The sequence below is a fragment of the Ranitomeya variabilis genome, chromosome 7 (assembly GCF_051348905.1).
Source record: "Ranitomeya variabilis isolate aRanVar5 chromosome 7, aRanVar5.hap1, whole genome shotgun sequence".
Lineage (NCBI taxonomy): Eukaryota > Metazoa > Chordata > Amphibia > Anura > Dendrobatidae > Ranitomeya > Ranitomeya variabilis.
In genome coordinates this window covers 193,889,473-193,915,454 of record NC_135238.1, presented here as the reverse complement: position 1 = coordinate 193,915,454, position 25,982 = coordinate 193,889,473, and the positions used below count along the sequence as shown (strand labels likewise).

The 25,982-nt window shown below is 44.1% G+C and overlaps 1 long non-coding RNA gene across 1 annotated transcript in view; it reads right to left on the bottom strand.

Annotated features, from left to right (window-relative positions):
- Window positions 1–242: 242 nt before the first annotated feature.
- The window catches only part of LOC143785913 (uncharacterized), a 124,774-nt gene continuing 99,034 nt past the window's right edge, over window positions 243–25,982 (bottom strand). Inside the window, exons 3-4 of the long non-coding RNA XR_013218148.1 lie at window positions 1,877–1,919; window positions 243–642 (exon numbers count right to left, since the gene is read on the bottom strand). This is a non-coding gene — a long non-coding RNA (uncharacterized LOC143785913). The remainder of the gene's footprint in view (window positions 643–1,876; window positions 1,920–25,982) is intronic.

Genomic DNA, 25,982 nt, shown 5'->3' with positions numbered 1-25,982 from the left:
TTTTAACAAATTTCCAATATCAAACACCATGACCCTCTATAATATATTTACTTTAAGGCTGTTTGTTTAAACAATGAAATTAATTGGGTAGATATCTAGCTTGGGCATTATGTACTACATGAAGGGGAACAAGTAACAACCTCTGGAAAGTTTTGCCAATATTTCACTAGGCAACTAATTTGATTTAGTATTGTATTAGGAGTTTAACACTTGCAAGACACAACACAAGTGCAATCTATATGTTCATAATTAAACCATTTTTATTGATACATAAATATAGAATATCCATCATTGATCTAGAAGAAAAAGCTTAAGAAACCTCTTTTTTGGATGAAGCTTTGGAATGTTCTCTGAGTCACTGTCTTCATTTTCATTTAAGTCCAAGACACCAGGTTGCTCTTCTTCTGTGTCACTACCTGCAGTTGTGTCCTTGGATTCTTCATGGTCTTTGTGAATAGACAAATATGCTTTCATATGCGGTGGCAAAAGTCTCGGCCATTTCCCAAATGGACCTTGCTGCAGAAGGTCTGTCAGACAGATCAATTCCCCTTCTAGATCATCTCCGTGTACCCGACAACCCATATCTTGGAACCAATCCTCTTCTGGGTATGTAGAACTGAGAACGGGGACGCAGCAGCATATCTGTGTGAGCGACAGAAAGAAACATTAGTCAAGGTCTGTAGAAAAGCTAAATACATTATATTGACTAGTCATATTCTAAAAAAAATTACAATGTCAGATATCAATTTCAGATCAGTGGAGATCCATCTATTATAACAGACTATCCTCCAAAAAAAACAAAAAATTTTAAAGGAGTAGTATCTTGAAGAGCTATGCCCTATTGTCAAATATACAGGCCTTAGAAAAATTGGTGAAGTACATCCTCTATGCTTTGTATGGAGGAAATAAAATAACTTCAGTCATCTAAACTAACTCATAATACTGGCAAATATAATATACATTTTAGAAAACTGAAATGTTTAAGAAAAGGTGCAAAAAATCTGACATTAAAAAAATAGCATTAAGAAATTCTAAAACCTCTTCTTTTATGAGTCTTTCTTGAAGTATATGTGCAGAAATTACCTCTTCAGGGTTTTTCTGTGCCAGGATTTCCATTGCCATTTGCTAAATGATTGGTGACCAGCAAACAGCAGTAGGGTTGTGCATCTGCCAAGATGTCTTCTCCTTTTATACAAATCTTAGGAGCTTTACTCCTCCCCTTATTCATCAGTGAAATGTAAATTCACAGGAAACTCCTCCCCTTCTGAACAGAACTACCACACCTAATATACCAGACCAGGAAGGCACTATCTTTTATTAATGTCCCTTGTGAGATGAGTTGGCATGAATTTACTATTTCCTTTATTCAGAATTTCAACAATTTCCACTCAGTAAGAAACATTGTTGGACCCTGAAATTAGCTATTATTTTCCTAATCATTTTTTTTTCTTATGAACCACCTGCTGGTATTACAAGCTATTCCAATGAAGAGAAATATGTCCTTTCTTCAATGTCAGTTAGAAGCCGTATGAGTTGTTTTGAACTTTGTTTCAACCAATATCTCTTGTGGTAGGGTAGCAAAGATGTGGGCTTTTCAAATATGAGGCAGAATTAAGAGCATTTTTCTAGTTGGGTGAATTATCACATTATCTGAATCTGAGTGTTTACATTTGATGTGTTTTTTTTTCCTGCAAATATTAGCATATGTAACTGAGAAAATTGCAACTGAGAAATTCGTTGCTGCTGCAGGAAGGATGGACCATCTTTGGTTCTGCTTTATCAATGCAAACAAGCATTTTAATATCTTGTGGCACAAGTCTAGGTCTTTTCTTTCCTGCATTCATTTATGAAAGGTCAGTTTCACAAATCTAATGACCTTGTGTGTCTTCATGCACTTGTGAAGTTCTCTTCTGATGAATCTGAAAGGGGAAAAAGACAACAATCATAAGGTTCGCATATGAGTTAAAGAAAAAATTAAAGCTTAACCCCCAAGGGTGGTTTGCACGTTAATAACCGGGCCAATTTTTACAATTCTGACCACTGTCTCTTTATGAGTAGTGTTGAGCGATACCGTCCGATACTTGAAAGTATCGGTATCGGAAAGTATCGGCCGATACCGGCAAAGTATCGGATCCAATCCGATACCGATACCCGATACCAATACAAGTCAATGGGACTCAAGTATCGGACGGTATTCCTGATGGTTCCCAGGGTCTGAAGGAGAGGAAACTCTCCTTCAGGCCCTGGGAACCATATTAATGTGTAAAAGAAAGAATTAAAATAAAAAATATTGCTATACTCACCTCTCCAAGGGAACCTGCAGCGTTGTTTGCTTAAAATTCACGCTTTTCTTTCCTTACGTGAAGTCCCAGCTTTGTGATTGGTTGCGTCGCAGTCACATGGGCGACGCAACCAATCACAGCAAGCCGTGACGTAATTTCAGGTCCTTAAGGATTTTAAAATTACGTCCCGGCTTTGTGATTGGTTGCGTCGCAGTCACATGGGCGACGCAACCAATCACAGCAAGCCGTGACGTAATTTCAGGCCCTTAAGGATTTTAAAATTACGTCCCGGCTTTGTGATTGGTTGCGTCGCAGTCACATGGGCGACGCAACCAATCACAAGCCGTGACATCACGGGAGGCTAAACACGCGCGCATTTTAAAATGCGCGCTTGTCCAGCCTCCCGTGACGTCCCGGCTTGTGATTGGTTGCATCGCGGTCAACCAATCACAAGCCGGGAGGCTGGACACGCGCGCATTTTAAAATGCGCGCTTGTCCAGCCTCCCGTGACGTCCCGGCTTGTGATTTGTGATTGGTTGACCGCGACGCAACCAATCACAAGCCGGGACGTCACGGGAGGCTGGACAAGCGCGCATTTTAAAATGCGCGCGTGTCCAGCCTCCCGGCTTGTGATTGGTTGACCGCGATGCAACCAATCACAAGCCGGGACGTCACGGGAGGCTGGACAAGCGCGCATTTTAAAATGCGCGCGTGTCCAGCCTCCCGGCTTGTGATTGGTTGACCGCGATGCAACCAATCACAAGCCGGGACGTCACGGGAGGCTGGACAAGCGCGCATTTTAAAATGCGCGCGTGTTTAGCCTCCCGTGACGTCACGGCTTGTGATTGGTTGCGTCGCCCATGTGACTGCGACGCAACCAATCACAAAGCCGGGACGTAATTTTAAAATCCTTAAGGGCCTGAAATTACGTCACGGCTTGCTGTGATTGGTTGCGTCGCAGTCACATGGGCGACGCAACCAATCACAAGCCGGGACTTCACGTAAAGGAAAGAAAAGCGCGAATTTTAAACAAAGAACGCTGCCGCTTCCCTCGGTAAGGTGCAGGCTGCGTCGGAGAGGTGAGTATAGCAATATTTTTTATTTTAATTCTCTCTTTTACACATTTTTACATTAATGTTGTTTCGATACCGATACCCGATACCACAAAAGTATCGGATCTCGGTATCGGAATTCCGATACCCGCAAGTATCGGCCGATACCCGATACTTGCGGTATCGGAATGCTCAACACTATTTATGAGGTTATAACTCTGGAACGCTTCAATGGATCCTGATGATTGAGATACTTTTCCCCGAGACATATTGTACTTCATGATCATGATAGTGGTAAAATTTCTTTGATATTATCTGCGTTTATTTGTGAAAAAAAAATTGAAATTTGGCGAAAATGTTGAAAATTTTGCAATTTTCCAAATTTGAATTTTTATGCCCTTAAATCACAGATATATGTCACACAAAATACTTAATAAGTAACATTTCCCACATGTCTACTTTATATTAGCACAATTTTGGAACAAATTTTTTTTTGTTTTGTTGGGGAGATAAGGGTTAAAAGATGACCAGCAATTTCTCATTTTTACAACACCATTTTTTTTTTATGGACCACATCACATTTGAAGTCACTTTGAGGGGTCTATATGATAGAAAATACCCAAGTGTGACACCATTTTAAAAACTGCACATCTCAAGGTGCCCAAATCCCCATTAGAAGTTCACTAACACTTCAGGTGTGTCACAGGAATTTTTGGAATGTTTAAATAAAAATGAACATTTAACTTTTTTTTTACTTCAGCTGCAATTTGTTTTATTAGGAGCAGAGTGTAGGCCGAAGCCTGCACTGGAGGCAGTTAGTGTCTGTTGTGTTTGCGTGGCGTTTGCAGGACACGTTGCCAGCTACACAGCAGGGGAACAGCTGGCATTACTGAAACCCACTGACACATTGGCGGGTGTTTTTCTCTGTGCAGCTAGCACTTCCGGGCACCAACTGGCGGTGTTAGAGCCCAGGGTCAGCAGGAGGAGCAGAGCGTAGGCCGAAGCCTGCACTGGAGCAAGTTGAAAGGGAACCTTTAACCCCCCCCCCAGGGGTTTGTTGCTGAAAGAGCCATCTTGTGAAGCAGTAATGCTGCAAAAGGAAAAGGTGGCTCTTTTAATTATGCTCCTTGCAAACGCTGAACTAGACATGATATGAAATGTGTCCCCTCACCCCGTTAAACTGACCCGTAGGTGGGACTTTCCTTTGTAATGTGACGCAGCACAGCCGTCATTCCTACCCCCTTGGCACCATGCGCCACCTCCTCAGCGTTGTTTGTTTCTGTCACGGAGCCTGCGCTGTTATGTTATCCCTTGGCCATGCACACTTAGCGCTGTGTTATAATTTTCCCAATGGCAGGGAAATCAAAATAACAACGGACTAGCTCTCGGGTGATGGGAACTAAAGTGACCGTGACCTGAACCTGACACGACACTGGAAGTAGCCGGGGAGTGTTTCCTACGATGCCCTAGACACCACGCGCCAGCCGGAGATCTAACTACCCCTATCAGAGGAATATACAGGCCTGCCTTACCTCCAGAGATGAACCCCAAAAGGAGATAGCAGCCCCCCACAGATATTGACGGTGAGTCAAGAGGAAAAGACATACGTAGGATGAACAGCAGATTTAGCACAGTGAGGTCCGCTTACTAGATAGCAGAAGTACAGGAAAGAGTCACTTCACGGTCAACTTCAAAACACTACTCAAAAACACCATCCTGAAATTACTTTAAAACTCCAGTGACAACTCATGCCACTGGAGTGGCAATTCCAGTCCACGAGAGCTTCCAGCTACAGAGAGTCACATTGCAAATAGCTGGACAAAAATAGAATAAACTAGAAACAAAATTCAACTTAGCTGAACAGGATCTTGAGGCAGGAGAATGCAACAGAATGCTACTGATACATTGTTGGCCGGCATCAGACCAGCAGCCAAGCAGCCTTAAATAGGAAACTCCCCTAATGGGTGTCAACAGGTGATCAAGGATAGAAGAAGGCAAATAAGTGGCACTACCATAAAACACCACCGGGGGAGCCCACAAACAGAATTCACAACAGTACCCCCCCCTTAAGGAGGGGGCACCGAACCCTCACCAGAACCACCAGGGCGATCTGGATGAGCACTATGAAATGCACGAACCAAATCAGGAGCATGAACATCAGATGCTGTCACCCAAGAATTATCCTCCTGACCATAGCCTTTCCACTTAACCAGATACTGAAGTTTCCGTCTGGAAACACGGGAGTCCAAGATCTTTTCCACCACATACTCCAACTCACCCTCAACCAGCACAGGAGCAGGAGGATCAGCAGACGGAACAACCGGCACCTCATACCTCCGCAACAATGACCGATGAAAAACATTATGAATAGTAAAAGATGCTGGGAGGTCCAAACGAAAGGACACAGGATTGAGAACCTCCAGAATCCTATAAGGGCCGATAAACCGAGGCTTAAACTTAGGAGACGAGACCTTCATAGGAACAAATCGAGAAGACAACCAAACCAGGTCCCCAACACAAAGACGAGGACCGACACACCGATGACGATTAGTGAACTGTTGAGTCTTCTCCTGGGACAACTTCAGATTGTCCACAACCTGTCCCCAAATCTGATGCATTCTATCAACCACAGCATCTACTCCAGGACAATCCGAAGACTCCAATTGACCGGACGAAAAGCGAGGGTGAAACCCTGAATTACAAAAAAAATGGAGAAACCAAAGTGGCAGAACTGGCCCGATTGTTAAGGGCAAACTCTGCCAATGGCAAAAAATCAAGCCAATCGTCCTGATCAGCGGACACAAAACACCTCAAGTAAGTCTCCAAGGTCTGATTAGTACGCTCAGTCTGGCCATTAGTCTGAGGATGGAATGCAGACGAAAAAGACAAGTCGATACCCATCCTGGCACAGAACGCCCGCCAAAATCTAGACACAAACTGAGTACCCCTGTCAGACACTATATTCTCAGGAATACCATGCAAACGCACAACATTCTGAAAAAATAGAGGGACCAGCTCAGAGGAGGAGGGCAATTTGGGCAAAGGTACCAAGTGAACCATCTTGGAAAAACGGTCACACACCACCCAGATGACGGACATCCTACGAGAAACAGGAAGGTCAGAAATAAAGTCCATAGAGATGTGCGTCCAAGGCCTCTTAGGAATAGGCAAGGGCAACAACAACCCGCTGGCCCGGGAACAGCAGGGCTTAGCCCGAGCACAAACATCACAAGACTGCACAAAAATACGTACATCTCGAGACAAGGAAGGCCACCAGAAGGACCTAGACACCAGATCCCTGGTGCCAAAAATTCCAGGATGACCTGCCAACGCGGAAGAGTGAACCTCCGAAATAACTCTACTGGTCCAGTCATCAGGGACAAACAATCTACCAGGCGGACAGCGATCAGGCCTATCCACCTGAAACTCCTGCAAAGAGCGCCGCAGGTCTGGGGAGACAGCTGACAATATCACCCCATCCTTCAGGATGCCAGTAGGTTCGGAATCACCAGGCGAGTCAGGCTCAAAACTCCTAGAGAGGGCATCCGCCCTCACATTCTTAGACCCAGGCAGATATGAAACCACAAAGTTAAATCGAGAGAAAAACAACGACCAGCGCGCCTGTCTAGGATTCAGACGCCTGGCTGACTCAAGATAAATTAGATTTTTGTGGTCAGTCAAGACCACCACCTGGTGTCTAGCACCCTCAAGCCAATGACGCCACTCCTCAAATGCCCACTTCATGGCCAAGAGCTCCCGATTTCCAACATCATAATTTCGCTCAGCGGGCGAAAACTTTCGAGAGAAAAACGCACATGGTCTCATCACTGAGCAGTCAGGACCTTTCTGCGACAAAACTGCACCTGCTCCGATCTCGGAAGCATCTACTTCAACCTGGAACGGGAGCGAAATATCAGGCTGGCGCAACACAGGAGCAGAAGAAAAGCGGCGCTTAAGCTCCCGAAAGGCCTCCACAGCCGCAGAGGACCAATTAGCAACATCAGCACCCTTCTTGGTCAAATCAGTCAAAGGTTTAGCAATGGCAGAAAAACCCGCTATGAATCGGCGATAGAAATTAGCAAATCCCAAGAATTTCTGAAGACTCTTTAGAGAAGTAGGTTGTACCCAATCACAAATAGCCTGAACCTTAACAGGGTCCATCTCCATAGATGAAGGGGAAAAAATATATCCCAAAAAGGAAATTCTCTGAACCCCAAAAATACACTTTGAGCCCTTCACAAATAGAGAATTAGCTCGTAAAACCTGAAAAACTCTCCTGACCTGTTGAACATGAGATTCCCAGTCCTCCGAAAAAATCAAAATATCATCCAAATACACAATCATAAATTTATCCAGATATTCACGGAAAATATCGTGCATAAAGGACTGAAAAACGGAAGGGGCATTCGCGAGACCGAAAGGCATTACCAAATACTCAAAATGGCCTTCAGGCGTATTAAATGCGGTCTTCCACTCATCCCCCTGCTTAATCCGCACTAAATTATACGCACCACGTAGATCGATCTTAGTGAACCACTTTGCCCCCTTTATGCGAGCAAAAAGATCAGTCAGTAAAGGTAACGGATACTGGTATTTAACTGTAATCTTATTCAGAAGTCGATAGTCGATACAAGGTCTCAATGAACCATCCTTTTTACCCACAAAGAAAAACCCTGCCCCCAGTGGAGACAAAGAGGGGTGAATATGACCCTTTTCCAAAGATTCTCTGATATACTCCCGCATAGCAGTATGTTCAGGTACAGACAAATTAAACAAGCGACCCTTAGGAAATTTACTACCGGGAATCAACTCAATAGCGCAGTCACACTCTCTGTGAGGAGGGAGAGAATCAGTTTTAGGCTCCTGAAAGACATCATAAAAATCTGACAGAAATGCTGGGATCTCAGAGGGAGTAGATGAAGAAATGGGAACCAAAGGTGCATCCCCATGAATCCCCTGACATCCCCAGCTCAGCACAGACATTGATCTCCAGTCCAAGACTGGATTATGAATTTGTAACCATGGTAATCCAAGTACTAATACGTCATGTAGATTATATAACACAAGGAAACGAATAATCTCCTGATGGTCTGGGGACAGATGCATAGTCACTTGTGTCCAATATTGTGGTTTATTGCTAGCCAAAGGTGTAGAATCAATACCCTTTAAGGGAATAGAAACCTCCAGAGGCTCTAAATCAAACCCACAACGCTTGGCAAAGGACCAATCCATGAGACTCAGAGCGGCGCCAGAATCCACATAAGCATCCACAGTAACAGATGATAAAGTACAAATCAATGTCACGGACAAAAGAAATTTAGACTGCAAGGTACCCATAGAAAAAGATTTATCAACCTTTTTATCAACCTTCTTTATGCGTTTAGAGCATGCTGATATAACATGAGCTGGATCTCCACAATAGAAGCACAACCCATTTTTGCGCCTGTAATTCTGTCGTTCGCCTCTAGACAATACACTATCGCATTGCATATGCTCTGGTGCCTTTTCAGAGGTCACCGCCAAATGATGCACAGGTTTTTGCTCAGAAGATACCGCCATATGGTGCACAGGTTTTTGCTCAGAAGATACCGCCATATGGTGCACAGGTTTTTGCTCAAAAGATACCGCCATATGGTGCACAGATTTTTGCTCAGAAGATACCGCCATATGGTGCACAGATTTGCGCTCCCGTAAACGCCGATCAATCTGGATAGCCAATTTCATGGCATCATTCAGACCTGTAGGCACAGGGAACCCCACCATGACATCCTTCACGGCATCAGAGAGACCTTCTCTGAAATTAGCTGCTAGAGCGCACTGATTCCATTTAGTAAGCACCGACCATTTACGAAATTTTTGGCAGTATATCTCAGCTTCATCTTGCCCTTGAGAAAGAGCTATCAAGGCTTTCTCAGCCAAAATCTCTAAATTAGGTTCTTCATAAAGCAACCCCAAAGCCAGAAAAAACGCATCTACATTTAATAACGCAGGATCCCCTGGCGACAATGCAAATGCCCAACTTTGTGGGTCACCCCGCAATAGAGAAATAACAATTTTAACCTGTTGCGCAGGATCACCAGCAGAGTGAGATTTCAGAGACAAAAACAATTTACAATTCTCTCTGAAATTCAAAAAACGGGATCTGTCTCCGGTAAAAAATTCAGGCATAGGGATCTTAGGTTCAGACATTGGAGCACGTATAACAAAATCTTGTAAGTTCTGGACCTTTGTAGCCAGGTTATTCAGACCTGCAACCAAACTCTGTGGATCCATGATTCAAACAGGTGTAACCAAAGCCATTCAGAGATTAAGAGGAGAGGAAAAAAAAAAAAAGGCTGAAGACTGCAGTTTAAGCAAGGAGTACAAATAAGCACTAAGGTGCACTTTCCAAACACAGAAGGACAAAAAACCTTTTCATATCCTTTCCTGCTTTAGTGCATAGTTTTAACACATGCGGGCCGGCCAAACTGTTATAATTTTCCCAATGGCAGGGAAATCAAAATAACAACGGACTAGCTCTCGGGTGATGGGAACTAAAGTGACCGTGACCTGAACCTGACACGACACTGGAAGTAGCCGGGGAGTGTTTCCTACGATGCCCTAGACACCACGCGCCAGCCGGAGATCTAACTACCCCTATCAGAGGAATATACAGGCCTGCCTTACCTCCAGAGATGAACCCCAAAAGGAGATAGCAGCCCCCCACAGATATTGACGGTGAGTCAAGAGGAAAAGACATACGTAGGATGAACAGCAGATTTAGCACAGTGAGGTCCGCTTACTAGATAGCAGAAGTACAGGAAAGAGTCACTTCACGGTCAACTTCAAAACACTACTCAAAAACACCATCCTGAAATTACTTTAAAACTCCAGTGACAACTCATGCCACTGGAGTGGCAATTCCAGTCCACGAGAGCTTCCAGCTACAGAGAGTCACATTGCAAATAGCTGGACAAAAATAGAATAAACTAGAAACAAAATTCAACTTAGCTGAACAGGATCTTGAGGCAGGAGAATGCAACAGAATGCTACTGATACATTGTTGGCCGGCATCAGACCAGCAGCCAAGCAGCCTTAAATAGGAAACTCCCCTAATGGGTGTCAACAGGTGATCAAGGATAGAAGAAGGCAAATAAGTGGCACTACCATAAAACACCACCGGGGGAGCCCACAAACAGAATTCACAACAGCGCTGCCCGTCTTCTGACATCACTTGGTGTCAGGCTGGCTGCGCCTGTGCGGTCGCACAAACGCCTGGAGGCGTGTCAGCGTGGCGTTCGCAGGACACATTGCCGCAACACAGCAGGGGAACAGCTGGAGTTACTGAACCCCAATAACAGGGGAGCGACTGTTGACTGTGCAGACAGCACTTCTGGGCAGCAACTGGCAGTGTTGAAGCCCAGGGACAGCAGGAGGAGCAGGCTACAGTTATTGCCGCAACACAGCAGGGGAGCAGCTGGCGTTACTGAACCCCAATAACAGAGGAGCGACTGTTGACTGTGCAGACAGCACTTCCGGGCAGCAATTGGCGGTGTTGAAGCCCAGGGACAGCAGGAGGAGCAGAGGAACAGAGTGTAGGCTGAAGCCTGATTGGAGCAAGTTGAAAGGGAACCTTTAACCCCTCCCCAAGGCGTTTGTAGCTGAAAGAGCCATCTTGTGCAGCAGTAATGCTGCAAAAGGAAAAGGTGGCTCTTTTAATTATGCTCCTTGCAAACGCAGAACTAAACACTTATAAAATGTGTCCTGTTGTGAATTTACCTTTTGGCTCCCTCTAGTGGTTACTAGTGATTTGACTCTGGGTATGTCATTCATCCCTTGTATGCTCACCTGGGTCGTTAGGTCAGGGGTGTTGCTATATAAGCTCCTTGGACCTTCAGTTCTATGCCTGGCAACGTTGTAATCAGAGCTAATCTGTTGTGCTCTTGTCTACTGATCCTGGTTCCTGCTAAATTAAGCTAAGTCTGCTTTCTTGCTTTTTGCTATTTGTTTTTGTTTGCATTTTTGTCCAGCTTGTACATAATCTGTATCCTTACCTTGCTGGAAGCTCTAGGAAGGCTGGAGTTCTCCCCCCGGGCTGCTAGACGGTTCGGGGGTTCTTGTATCTCCAGTGTGGAATTTTGTTAGGGTTTTTGTTGACCATATAAGTTATCTTACTACATTCTGCTATTAGTAAGTGGGCCTCTCTTTGCTAAACCTAGTTCATCTCTGTGTTTGTCATTTCCTCTTACCTCACCGTTATTATTTGTGGGGGGCTTGTATCCGACTTTTGGGGTCTATTCTCTGGAGGCAAGAGAGGTCTTTGTTTTCCTCTTCTAGGGGTAGTTAGTCCTCCGGCTGGCGCGAGACATCTAGCGACCAACGTAGGCATGTTCCCCGGCTACTTCTAGTGTTGGCGTTAGGAGTAGTTATATGGTCAACCCAGTTACCACTGCCCTATGAGCTGGATGATTTTTGTACGTCGCAGACTTACTTGTTCCTCTGAGACCCTCGCCATTGGGGTCATAACAGTGTCCCCTGATACCGTGAGAACGTCCTGGAGGTGGGACTTTCCTTCGTAATGGGACGCAGCACAGCCGTCATTCCTACCCCCTTGGTGCCGTGCCCCGCCTCCTCAGCGTTGTTTGATTCTGTCACAGAGCCTAAGCTGTTATGTTATCCCTTGGCCATGCGCACTTAGTGCTGCCAGTCTTCTGACATCATTTAGGTGTCAGGCTGGCTGCGCCTGTGCGGCCGCGCTGCCCGAGATCCCACTTCGCAGTGTCGTCTAATGTAATCCCACTGTGGGCCTGGGATCCATGGGCATGCGCAGTGCATATCCTCGCCTCCCACTCGCCTCCTTCCGGCTTCTTCAGACTGTGCGGTGTCACGGCCGTGGCATGCTATTCAGGATCAGATGATGGCGCACAGTCTGAAGAAGGCGGAGGAAGATGAGTGAGAGGCTGAGGTGAAGATATGCACTGCGCATGCCATTGGATCCCAGGCCCGCAGTGTGATTAAATCAGAAGACACTGCGAGGCCGGATCTCGGGCGGCGCGGCCACACAGGCGCAGCCAGCCTGACACCAAATGATGTCAGAAGACGGGCAGCGCTAATTGCGCATGGCAAAGGGATAACATAAAGCTGGCTCTGAGACAGATTCAAACAACGCTGAGGAGGTGGCGCACGGCACCAAGGGGGTAGGAATGACGGCTGTGCTGCGTCCCATTATGAAGTTAAGTCCCACCTCCGGGACGGTCTCACAGTATCAGGGGACACATTTTATAAGTGTTAAGTTCTGTGTGTGCAAGGAGCTAAACTAAAAGAGCTACCTTTTCCTTGTGCAGCATTATTGCTGCACAAGGTGGCTCTTTCAGTAACTAACGCCTGGGGGGGACAGGTTCCCTTAAATTTCAGTTGTTGTGTCAGCGTGGCGGTTGCAGGACACATTGCCGGCTACACAGCTGGGGATCAGCTGACGTTACTGAAACCCAATAACACTGGGTCATGTGTTTTGACTGTGCGGACGGCACTTCTGAGCCTCAACTGGTGATGTTGGAGCCCAGGGATTACAGTTCAGGTGGTAGAAACATGAACGCAACAGGAGACCTGGATACTGTAGCCAACCAATTATTTAATCTGGAAGAGGAGTGGCAAATTCCTGCGAGATCCAGGCCTTGTTCATTTTCAGAAAAGTAAGCCGGTCAACATTATCGGAGGATAGTCGCATGCGACGGTCTGTTAGTACACCACCTGCGGCACTAAAGACGCGTTCCGATAATACACTAGCATCTGAGCAAGCCAGCACCTCCAATGCATACTGGCTTAGCTCTGGCCAATGGCCATGTATCCAGCTTAGAGACCCAAAATTTGAAGGGGGAAGAGCCATCTGGGAGTACAGTAAGACGACAAGACATGTAGTCTGTCACCATCTGATGGAAACGTTACCTCCTGCTGACTGGAGCTGTCTGTGATGGTGTAGACATGTGTGGCGGGCACACAAAACTGTGCCACAGTTCAGCCATACTGGTCTTGCCTTGTGCTGAGGCACTGCTTCTCCTCCCTCTGTGTGCAGAGCTTCCTCCACTGCCTCGGCGCACTGATCTGCTTTGTAAAGCACTAGCAGCACAGCTCTCACTTGGACTGGAGAAGATGATGGAATTCACCAGTGTGTCTTGGTACTCCCGCATTTTACACTCCCGGTTCAACAGTGTTATGAGGCTTTGTAAGTTGTCCCGGTAGCGAGGATCTAGGAGGGTGAACACCCAATATTCAGCCATGTTGAGAATGTGGGCGATGCGGCGGTCATTTCTCAGGCACTGCAGCATGTAATCAGCCATGTGCTGCAGACTGCCAACTGGCCAAGAAACGCTGTCCCCTGATTGAGGCTTGATCTCTGCCCGCTCAGCATCACCCCACCCTCACTCTACACACTGACTACTGGAGAAATTGTGTAACTCCCTCCTCTGGATCGATGTCTTCCTCCTCCATTGACTCCTCCTCCTCACAAAGTTTCCCCTGCCTAGGCCTTTGTGAGGAACCACGTAGCGCTGACTGTACAGAAGCTGATGGAATTGGAGACGCCTCATCCTCCACCTCTTCCACATCATCATCCCTTAGCGCTTGCAGTGTTTGTTGAAGCAGGCAGATAAGGGGGACAGTCATGCTGACTAGTGCATCATCTGCACTCGCCATCCAAGTGGAATCATCGAAGGAACGCAAAACCTGGCAGACGTCCTTCATAGTGGCCCACTCTGTGGTTGTGAAGTCTGAACGGTGCGGAGTGAGACTTCTTTGCACCTGATGCAGCTGGTACTCCATTACTGCTGGCTGCTGCTCACACAACCGCTCCAACATATGTAACGAGGAATTCCACCTGGTGGGTAGGTCACATATGATGCGATGTTCCGGAAGGCAGAATCGGCGCTGCAGAGCTGTAATGCACGATCTTGCCATGCTGGAATGCCGCAAGTGAGCACACTCTAGGCGGACCTTGTGCAGCAGTGCATCAAGATCCGGATAGTCCCTCAAAAAACTCTGCACGACCAAGTTGAGCACATGTGCCAGACATGGGATGTGAGTGAGGTTGCCTAGGGCCAGAGCTGCCACCAGATTTAGGCCATTGTCACACACTACCATGCCTGGCTGGAGATTCGCTGGCACAAACCACACGTCCCTCTCCTGCTTGATGGCATTCCAGAGCTCCTGCGCTGTGTGGCTTCGATTCCCCAAAGAAATTAATTTCAAGACGGCCTGTTGATGTTTGGCCACGGCTGTGCTCATGTTGGTCATAACAGGTAAACGTTCACGGGTCCATGTGGAGGTGGACTGTGACGGCTCCTGCAGCGATGATTCTGAGGAACTTGTGTATGAGGAGGAGTCAATGCGTACAGACTGGATTCCTGCAATCCTTGGAGTTGGCAGAACACGTCCTGCACCACTCGCACGATCTGTACCCGGCTCAACAACATTAACCCAATGGGCAGTGAGGGAAAGGTATCGCCCCTGTCCATGGTGAATGGTCCACGCATCGGTGGTGAGGTGGACCTTGCTACTGACGGCGTTCAGTAGCACGTGTTTTTTGTGTCCCTCCACATGCTTGTGCAGGGCAGGGACGGCTTGCCTGCTGAAATAAAAGTGGCTGGGCACATTGTATTGTGGGACTGCCAATTCCATCATGTGACGGAAGCTGTTTATCTCCACCAGCCTGAATGACAGCATTTCAAGGGACAGTAGTTTTGCAATGCCAGCATTCAGAGCCTGTGCTCGGGGGTGGTTTGCCGAGAATGGCTGCCTTTTCTCCCATGCCTGTGCTACCGATGGCTGTAGACTGGCCTGGGAGTGTGAGGATGACTGAGAATGTGGTGTTGTGGGTGGAATTACTGTGGGTCTCTGGACAACAGTGCCAGAGGTTCTTCCATGGCAATCCTGGGAGGAAGCTGAACCAGCTGTGTGTGAGCTGGAGGAAGAGGCAACAACACGAGCTGAAGAGGTGGTAGGTGCCACTGTTGGTTGGCCTAGGTCTGGTCCACACATGTTTCCACATGTTTGAGGTATTGAGATTGCTGACATTTTTCCCTCTTTTGACTTTCTGATGACACACCTTGCATTTGACAAAGCAAATGTCATCTGCAACTGTGTCAAAAAAGGACCAGGCACTGCAAGTCTTGGGAGCGCCCGTTTTGGCTTTTGGAAGAGGCATGCTCCTAACGGGTGCCGAAGTGGAGGCTACAGGCTCCGCTGTCTTCCCCCTCTCTCTCCCTCTTTGGCCCGTTTGGGGAATCTCTTCCTCAGAGCTGCTCCTACCACCTTCCTGTACCTCACGCCACGATGGGTCAAGGACCTCATCATCTACACTACCCTCTGCCACCAACTGCTCCTCCTGGTTAGTCTCGGCAGCACTGTACGCACCAGAAAGTGGCACCTGAGTGTCATCATCAGATGCGTACTGCGGTGTGGTGACCGGAGGCACTGGCCCACCCGACTCTTCAGAGTCAGAGAGACAAAGCTGTTGGGCATCACTGCACACTGCCTCTTCTTCCATTTCTCCAATGCTGCTTGGCTGGCTCCCTGTTTCCAAGCCAAGAGATTCAGAGAACAGAAGTAGAGATGGCTCCTGTCCTACGCTCTGACTGCCTGGGCAATTTGGCAGATGGTGAAGAGACAGATGGGTGCTCTCCAGTGCTCTGTGCCTGAGAGGATGTGGCACTAATTGAAGTCGATGTGTTAGCTGCCATCCATCCGACAACGGCTTCAATTTGTTCTTCACGCAGCAGCGGTGTACGGCAATCTCCTACAAAGCTGCGCATGAAGGACTGTTCCCTGCTGAAACTGGGTGATGATGAGTTACTGGTGCCCGCAGCAGGCACAGAATCCCCACGTCCTCTCCCTGCTCCGTGCCCACGTACCTTACTCCCTGCCTTCTTCATCTTGGTTGACTGATAAAGATAAGCAGAAAAGTACTAAGGGCTTAGTGTGCTTATTCCTGAACAGCTCCTAACAGGTATAAGAAACACTAATTTTCTAAAATGTGGACTAGACTTTAATATGAGCTAATGTGGCCTACACAACTGTAAAGTGGTGTGTTTGGTGAACTTTAATAATTTTTTTTTTTTTTTTGCAGAACTGGCTACAGAGTGAGCTGCACTCACACGGAGACCATGCAGACAGCCGTAAACGGCGCTGCAAGGCCAAAACAAGCTCCTCTATGTAATCCTATGTAGTGTTTTTCCACAATTTAGCTGGATACGGGTGGAAAGCCACTAATAGGAAATATTTGAATAAATGTGCAGCAGGCTGCACTAATAGCAAAAAAGGACAATGGATAGAACGGTATGAGGCAGTGACGCACCCTGAGCTGAATATAACCGGCTGTGGCTGCACACAGACTGCAGAGCGATGTGCACTCACATGGAGACCGTGCAGACAGCCGTAAACGGCGCTGCAAGGCCAAAAAAACCTCCTCTATGTAATCCTATGTAGTGTTTTTCCACAATTTAGCTAGATATGGGTGGAAAGCAACAAATAGGAAATAATTGAATAAATGTGCAGCAGGCTGCACTAATAGCAAAAGAAGGACAATAGATAGAATGGTATGAGGCAGTGAAGCACCCTGAGCTGAATACAACCGGCTGTGGCTGCAGACAGACTACAGAGCGATGTGCACTCACACACACAGAGACCTTGCAGACAGCTTTGAACAGCGCTGCAAGGCAAAAGCAAGGTTCTCACACAGCGGTTGCTAAATTAGCCTGGGTAAAGCACAATGAAGCAAATCGCTATCTCTAAACTGGCCCTCAGTCAGAACACAGCATCCTGTCCCTAACTGAATTCACAGCAGAGTGAGCCCTTACTGGTGGCAGCGACTTTTATAGTGCATCATGACATCATTTCAGCAGCCAATCACAGCCATGCCAGTAGTTACATGCCCACCATGCAGAACAGGATGTGCCCACACTTCTAATCAGTCCTCATTGGCTGAATTCGTGCAGTTTGAATTCTGGGATCTTCCGATTCCGGTATCCGATATGCGGTAAATATCGGAACTCTGTGTCGAAATTACGATACCGCAAATATCGGCCGATACCCGATACTTGCGGTATCGGAATGCTCAACACTAGCTATGGCCAATTATTGTCATATATGTAGGCCTTAGAAAATCATCAAGAGTGAAGTACATCCACTGTTTATTAAGTAGGAAATAGGCTAATGTTCTGTTAAGTAACTCATAATACTGGCAAATATAATAACAGTTTAAAAATGTTAAACATTTAAGAAAAAGTGAAAAAAAAAATACCAAAATCAGAATTATCAATAAGAAATCCAGAACACATTTTTTTGAGTGATACTTCTAGAAATGAAGACTACAGACAAACTTTACATCTTCATAATTTGTCTGTGCCTTGAAATCCAGCAATATTTTTTGCTAAGTGATGGTTTTCCAAATACCGAGAAGTCTTCTCCTTTTAAACAATTCTTATCTGCTTTACCCAACCCATTATTCATTAGTAAAAATGCAAATGCACAGGATGCCTCCCCTACTGAATATTACTACCACACATAACATACCAGACTAAGAAAAGATGAGTGCCTTCTTGAAGTCTAGTGTTCTCATCCTTTATCAGATAGGTTGACATGAAATTTCACTATTTGAAAATTGAAAAAATTATGTATAACTTATTAACACAAAATATTGGACCAAGAAACAAGCTATTTTTTCTCTGATGTCAACTTTTTTTTTTCTATGAACCAGCTGTTGCTATACAATCTGTTACAACCGATGGAAATGTGTTCTGTCTGTTCAATGTCGCAGTTAGGAGACATAAGAGTCATTAGACTTTGGAAAGTCCGGCCACAAGAGATATTGGTAAAAACAATGACCACATATATTAAGTACAAAAAATGTATCTTACGACTGAGTATTTATAAGTGATCAGTGAGTTTAATGTTCTTCTATTTGCCTTTTACAAAAAAATATTAAAAATGTTAGATTGTTTTGTGATTCGCTCTGCCTGAATACAACAAATTGCATCATGCATGCTAAACCATAGATGGCAATATTTATAAAATATCATAAAAAGCTGCTCACCTTCCCAATGCTCCCTGCCCATTGTCCATTCCTCATGACTAGTGATGAGCGAACGAGCTCGGATAAGGTGCTAGTTGAGCATGCTCGGGTGATAACCGACTGCTCGAATAATATGTTCAAGTGCATGTGCCTGCATGTCTGGTGGCTGTTCAACAGCTGCAACACATGCAGGGATTGCCTAACAAACAGGCAATCCCTGCATGTGTTGTGGCTGATGAACAGATGCGAGACCTGCAGCCGCAGGGACTCGAACATATTTCAAGCACACTAAGGACACACGGTTAGCTCACGAGCATGCTCAGATAACACATTATCCGAGCACGTTCACTCATGATGATTACTCATGATTTCATCTATTCACTGTTACATGTTGCATCACTGGAGTTTTTACTCTACAACCGTATTTTTGTCTCCGACCAGAACATGGAGGTCACAGTGAGTCATACGTTTATGATACACATAGAAAATTTTGCAATCTTATGACGTACAGGGATATCCAAGGCCTGGTCAATGCCAGAAGTCCCATTCTAGATGGAAAATGCCAAAGATGTTGATCATGACTAGAGATGAGCGAACCTTTCAATGCCCGGTTTTGTCAAACAGACCCGAACCCTATTAGATTCAGTGGGAGGCAAAACCAAAATGCGTAGACAACACCTAAAAGGGTAAAAAAAGCTTCCCAAATAGCTAAAATTAGGGGCAGACACTAGTGATGAGCGAATAGATTTGGATATTTCCTTATCCGAATAGTTTTAGCGGTCACCGTATAGCAGCATCGGGAACCCGGATACCTGGAGCGCGCCCGATAATCAGCGGTTCGGCGCTACATCTGCAGGTGTTGCGGCTGTGTAACAGTCACAACACATGCATGGAGAGCCTGTTTGTTGACGCCCTAATTTTTATACCAGGAGTGGCATAAGGTCACCCAAAAGCAGTGTTAAAGACTGGTGGAAAGCATGCCAAGATGCAAAAAAGCTGTGATTAAAAATCATGGTTATTCCACAAAATATTGATTTCTGAACTCTTCCTGAGTTAAAACATTAGTATTGTTGTTTCTAAATGATTATGAACTTGTATTCTTTGCATTATTTGAGGTCTTCAAGCAATGCATTTTTTGATATTTTGACCATTTCTCATTTTCAGAAAAAAAATACAAATGTATTGCTTGGAACTTCGGAGACATGTTGTCAGTAGTTTATAGGATAAAAGAACTTACATTTTACTCAAAAATATACCTATAAAGAGAAAAATCAGACAAACTGAAAATTTTGCAGTTGTCTCTTAAATTTACAGCTCTGGCAAAAACTATTTGCATTTTGCAGTGAGAAATAATTATTTGACCCCTGTAGCAAACAAGACTTAATACTTGGTGCAAAACCCTTGTTGGCAAGCACAGCAGTCAGACTTTTTTTTGTAGTTGATGATGAGGTTTGTGCACATGTCAGGAGGAATTTTGGTCCACTCCTCTTTGCAGATCTTCTCTAAATCATTAAGATTTTGAGGCTGTCATTTGGCAACTAGGAGTTTCAACTCCCTCCATAAGTTTTCTATGGGATTAAGGTTTGGAAACTGGCTAGGCCACTCCATGAACTTAATGTGCTTCTTTTTGAGCCACTTCCTTTGTTGCCTTGGCTGTATGTTTTGGGTCATTGTCTTGCTGGAAGACCCAGCCACATCCCATTTTTAATGTCCTGGCGGAGGGAAAGAGGTTGTCACTCAGAATTTTACAGTACATGGCTCCATCCATTCTTCCATTGATGCGGTGAAGTAGTCGTGTGCCCGTAGCAGAGGAACACCCCCAAAACAATGTTTCCACCTCCATGCTTGACAGTGGGGATGGTGTTCTTTGGGTCATAGGCAGCATTTCTTCCTCCAAACACGGTGAGTTCAGTTAACGGCAAAGACCTTAATTTTTGTCTCATCTGACCACAGCACCTTCCCTCAATCACTCACAGAATCATCCAGGTGTTCATTGGCAAACTTCAGAAGGGCCTGCACATGTATAACTCAAAATAGTCCACAAACAAAGTTACCCATAATCAAGGTTGGGTTTCAGTACTCAAAAAAACAAAAAAACATAACAATAACTATCAAAAAAATTACCATCAGGATATAACCAACGCAAAGAAAAAAGTGCATTAAAGTTCAAAAATAAAAAGTATTTTTTTTTTTTCTATTATCAATAAAATAAGAAAAGTGCTAGATTAAAAGAGGGACTTTATTCATATCATCTCATGGTAATCAAAACATACAGCAGCTGCATTCCGCAAATTATTAATTGGCTGCTAACCAAATTGCATAAAAAGAGTATACAGGTAACCTTATGTTTGGGGTATGTTTGAAGGCCACAAACAATATGCCTTAATATAATATAATTCAAAACCTACAATGAATGCCCATAACTGAATGGTAAGGCGGGACAGAGTTGCGGCTTTTATAGTTCAAATGCAAAATTTACAAAACTTTAATATAACACATCAGACAAAGATCAGTAGCATGCCTGCAAAAAGGATTAGTGCAAATGCCTATTTTAATAAGAACGGTCAGCCACAACTGTGGGTATCACATCCTGGCTAAACAAGGAAAAATGGTAATTGATAAAGTGACGGTTTGAGGATAAACTATACCTGTATTGTACAAGCCCGATGGATGAAATGAGGTCCCTCTGCCCCGACGCGCATTTTACTCTTCTTCTTTGGGAGGCACTGCAGGATTTTAAACCTTTACGGCATAATGTGTTACCAATGGTTTTCTTGGCGACTGTGGTCCCAACTGCCTTGAGATCATTAACAAGTTCCTCCCAGTGTAGTTTTAGGCTGATCTCTCACCTTCTTCATGATCAAGGATACCCCACGAGGTGAGATTTTGCATGGTGCCCCAGATCAATGTCGATTGACAGTCATTTTGCATTTCTTCCATTTTCTTACTATTGCACCAACAGTTGTCTCCTTCTCACCCAGTGTCTTACTTATGGTTTTGTAGCCCATTCCAGCCTTGTGCAGGTCTATGATCTTGTCTCTGACATCTTTATAAAGCTCTTTGGTGTTGCCCATGTTGTAAAGGTTAGAGTCTGACTGATTAATTGAGTCTGTGGACAGGAGTCTTTTATAAAGGTGACTATGTAACAGCTGTCTTATGCAGGTAAAGAGTTGATTAGGAGCATCTAACTGGTCTGCAGGAGCCAGAACTCTTAATGGTTGGTGGGGGATCAAATACTTATTTCTCACTGCAAAATCCAAATAAATTTATATAATTTATACAATGTGATTTTCTGGACTTTATTTTTTATATTCTGTCTCTCAATGTAAAAATTAATCCAACCTTAAAATTATAGACTGTTCGTGTCTTTGGGCAAACTTACAAAATCAGCAAGAGATCAAATACTTATTTCCTTCACTGTACGGTATATATATTTTCAGATTTTTAGCTTGGTTTTCATTCTATCATTTTGGAAAAGTGAAACCTAGAGAAAATTCTGCCACAAATTTCTGCTGCACATGCATTTTGCAATGGATTTGCTGTGGATTTTTTGTTGGGTTTCCTATCCTATGACCGCATGGGTGTAAGGAGTGAGCATTTATGCACATGAATGTATGTTTGCAGTGAGCAGCACATGGAGAGATTTTACAAAAGGTTTTTTTTTAGCACAAAAACTTTTCATTACTCTGCTAACAATGTATAGATTATATTGCTTTGACGAGTATAATGAGACACAGAATTGTGTAAAAAGTAGATCATCACCTATAGTGACATGAAATATAATGCAATGTATTATATGTAATAAACTTTTTAAGCTGTGCAGAATAATTATTTTAGTCCATCTTCATCTATTTTACTAGTTTTCATTTGTGGCTTTATAAATGTATACTGTTATTTACCTATACCATACTGCCCTCTGGTGGTTGTTCTGTGTGTTGCATCTGATTCCTTTTGTAAAATAGTTAAGAAAAAAAAACATTTGTATAAAAAAGATTATTCAGTATGCACAGAATGATGTCCAACAATCTATTGGATATGAATATTTTTAAAACAGGCATTTTAAAATATTGTTAGGTTAACAGTCATTGTCTTTTCAGAACTTTTGTTGTTTTTTTTTTTTACATGCTGCAATTCCTATACATTTCAAAAGTTCAGCATAATAAATACAACCTCCAAATAAATATAGCTAATCAAATCCCCCCCCCAATTCCCCATATGTGTATAAGGCCGGCGTCACACTGGCGAGTTTTACGGACGTAAGAGCGCAGAAACTACGTCCGTAAAACTCGCATTACATACGGCACAATTATTCTCAATGGGGCTGCTCCTATTAGCCGTATATTACGGTTCAGTATTATACGGCTTTCTACGGCCGTACAAAATCGCAGCATGCTGCGTTTGTCAGCGTATTGCGCAAAAAAATCGCTAATGAAAGTCTATGGGGGCGAGAAAAATACGGATTCCACACGGACCTGCAGTGTGACTTGCGAGAAATACGCAGCGGTGTTCGTGAAAAGTCGGTAATTCAATTGCCGGCTTTTTCCTTCTCCTTCACAAACCCGACATGATATGAGACATGGTTTACATACAGTAAACCATCTCATATCCCCATTTTTTTTGCATATTCCACACTACTAATGTTAGTAGTGTGTATGTGCAAAATTTGTGCACTGTAGCTTGTAAAATAAAGGGTTAAATGGCGGAAAAAATTGGCGTGGGCTCCCGCGCAATTTTCTCCGCCAGAGTGGTAAAGCCAGTGACTGAGGGCAGATATTAATAGCCAGGAGAGGGTCCATGGTTATTGGCCCCCCCGTGGCTAAAAACATCTGCCCCCAGCCACCCCAGAAAAGGCACATCTGAAAGATGCGCCTATTCTGGCACTTGGCCACTCTCTTCCCACTCCCTGTAGCGGTGGGATATGGGGTAATGAAGGGTTAATGTCACCTTGCTATTGGAAGGTGACATTAAGCCAGATTAATAATGGAGAGGCGTCAATTATGACACCTATCCATTATTAAGCCAATTGTAGGAAAGGGTTAAAAAACACACACACATGATTTAAAAGTATTTTAATGAAATAAACACAGCGGTTGTTGTAATAATTTATTGTTCTCGCAATCCATTTGCAAACCCTCGCTTGGCAAAATAATAAACGCACAATATACATACCTTCTGATGTCAGATCACGTCCCACGATGTAATCCATCTGAAGGGGTTAACTAATATTACAGGCAGGAGCCCTGCTAATGCAGCTGTGTGCTCCGTGCCTGTAATCCCCGGCGAATGAATGAAATGTAGGTCATTGACCTACATTTCCTTCAGTCGCGGTGAGGCGCCCCCTGGTGGATGTCCTCATATGACCTGGAGCGTGGGAAAAAGTTACCAGGCTGCAGTTCATGAGAACATCCAGCAGGGGCGCATCACCGCGACTCAATGTAAGTACAGATCACTGCTTTCCTTTCAGCACCCGGGGATTACAGGCACCAGCGAGTGGTTTATCGCAGCTCGTGCCTGTAATATTAGTTAACCCCTTCAGATGGATTACTTCGTGGGACCTGATCTGACATCAGAAGGTATGTATCTTGTGCGTTTATTATTTTGCCAAGCGAGGGCCTGGAAATGGATTGCGAGAACAATAAATTATTACAACAACCGCTGTGTTTATTTCATTAAAATCCTTTTTAATCATGTGTGTGTGTGTGTTTTTTAACCCTTTCCAACAATTGGATTAATAATGGATAGGTGTCATAATTGACGCTTCTCCATTATTAATCTGGCTTAATGTCACCTTCCAATAGCAAGGTGGCATTAACCCTTCATTACCCCATATCCCACCGCTACAGGGAGTGGGAAGAGAGTGGCCAAGTGCCAGAATAGGCGCATCTTCCAGATGTGCCTTTTCTGGGGTGGCTGGGGGCAGATGTTTTTAGCCACGGGGGGGCCAATAACCATGGACCCTCTCCTGGCTATTAATATCTGCCCTCAGTCACTGGCTTTACCATTCTGGCGGAGAAAATTGCGCAGGAGCCCACGCCAATTTTTTCCGCCATTTAACCCTTTATTTCAGCAGCTACAGCGCTGAAATTTTGCACATACACACTACTAACATTAGTAGTGTGGAATATGCAAAAAAAAGGGGATATGAGATGGTTTACTGTATGTAAACCATGTCTCATATCCTGTCGGGTTTGTGCAGGAGAAATGAAAAGCCGGCAATTGAATTACCGGCTGTTCACAGATATCGCGCTGAATTAAATATAAATACAGAATATATATATATATATGTGTCTCAATGACATATATATATATATATATATATATATATATATATATATATATACTGTATATATGTTTTAATGAACATTTGAGCACATAAATCCATTAGATGTCGGTTTTGCAAGCCTGCGCGAAAATCTCGCAGTACGGATGCCATACGGATTACATACGGAGGATGCCATGCGCAAAATACGCTGACACACCCTGACTACGGATCACTATTTTGGGAACATTTCTCCGTATTACGGCCGTAGTACGGACGTATAATACGTGGCGTATTGTCTTACGCCGAGTGTGACGCCGGCCTTAGAGAGAAAATAGAGGAAAAAAAACAAAATAACGTATCTTTAAAATTAAATAATTTATTTCACATATAAATATTAAAATTAAAACAAGGGAATATCACAAACATTATTGAGGGTCATACAGAGACCAGGAATTGTAACAATTGGACATATTTAAGATGGATTAGGTGTTCTTTGGCATTTATTATTATTATATATGTCCAATTGTTACAATTCCTGGTCTCTGTATGACCCTCAATAATGTTTATGATATTCCCTTGTTTTAATTTTAATATTTATATGTGAAATAAATTAATTTTAACCCCTTCACCCCCGGAGCTTTTTCCGTTTTTTCGTTTTCGGTTTTTGCTCCCCTCCTTCCCAGAGCCATAACTTTCTTATTTTTCCGTCAATATGGCCATGTGAGGGCTTATTTTTTGCGGGACGAAATGTACTTTTGAACGATATTATTGGTTTTACCATGCCATGTAACAGAAAACGGGAAAAAAATTCCAAGTGTGATGAAATTGCAAAAAAAGTGCAATCTCACACTTGTTTTTTGTTTGGCTTTTTTGCTAGGTTCACCAAATGCTAAAACTAACCTGCCATTATTATTTTCCAGGTCATTACGAGTTTATAGACACCTAATATGTCTAGGTTATTTTTTATCTAAGTGGTGAAAAAAAAATTCCAAAGTTTGCTAAAAAAAATGCACGATTTTCCGATACCCGTAGCGTCTCCAATTTTCGTGATCTGGGGTTGGGTGAGGGCTTATTTTTTGCGTGCCAAGCTGGCGTTTTTAATGATACCATTTTGGTGCAGATACTTTTTTTTGATTGCCCGTTACTACATTTTAATGCAATGTTGCGGCGACCAAAAAAACGTAATTTTGACGGTTTGATTTTTTTCTCGCTACGCCATTTAGCAATCAGGTTAATCCTTTGTTTTTATTGATAGATCGGGCGATTCTGAACGCGGCAATACCAAATATGTGTAGGTTTGATTTTTTTAAAATTGTTTTATTTTGATTGGGGCGAAAGGGGGG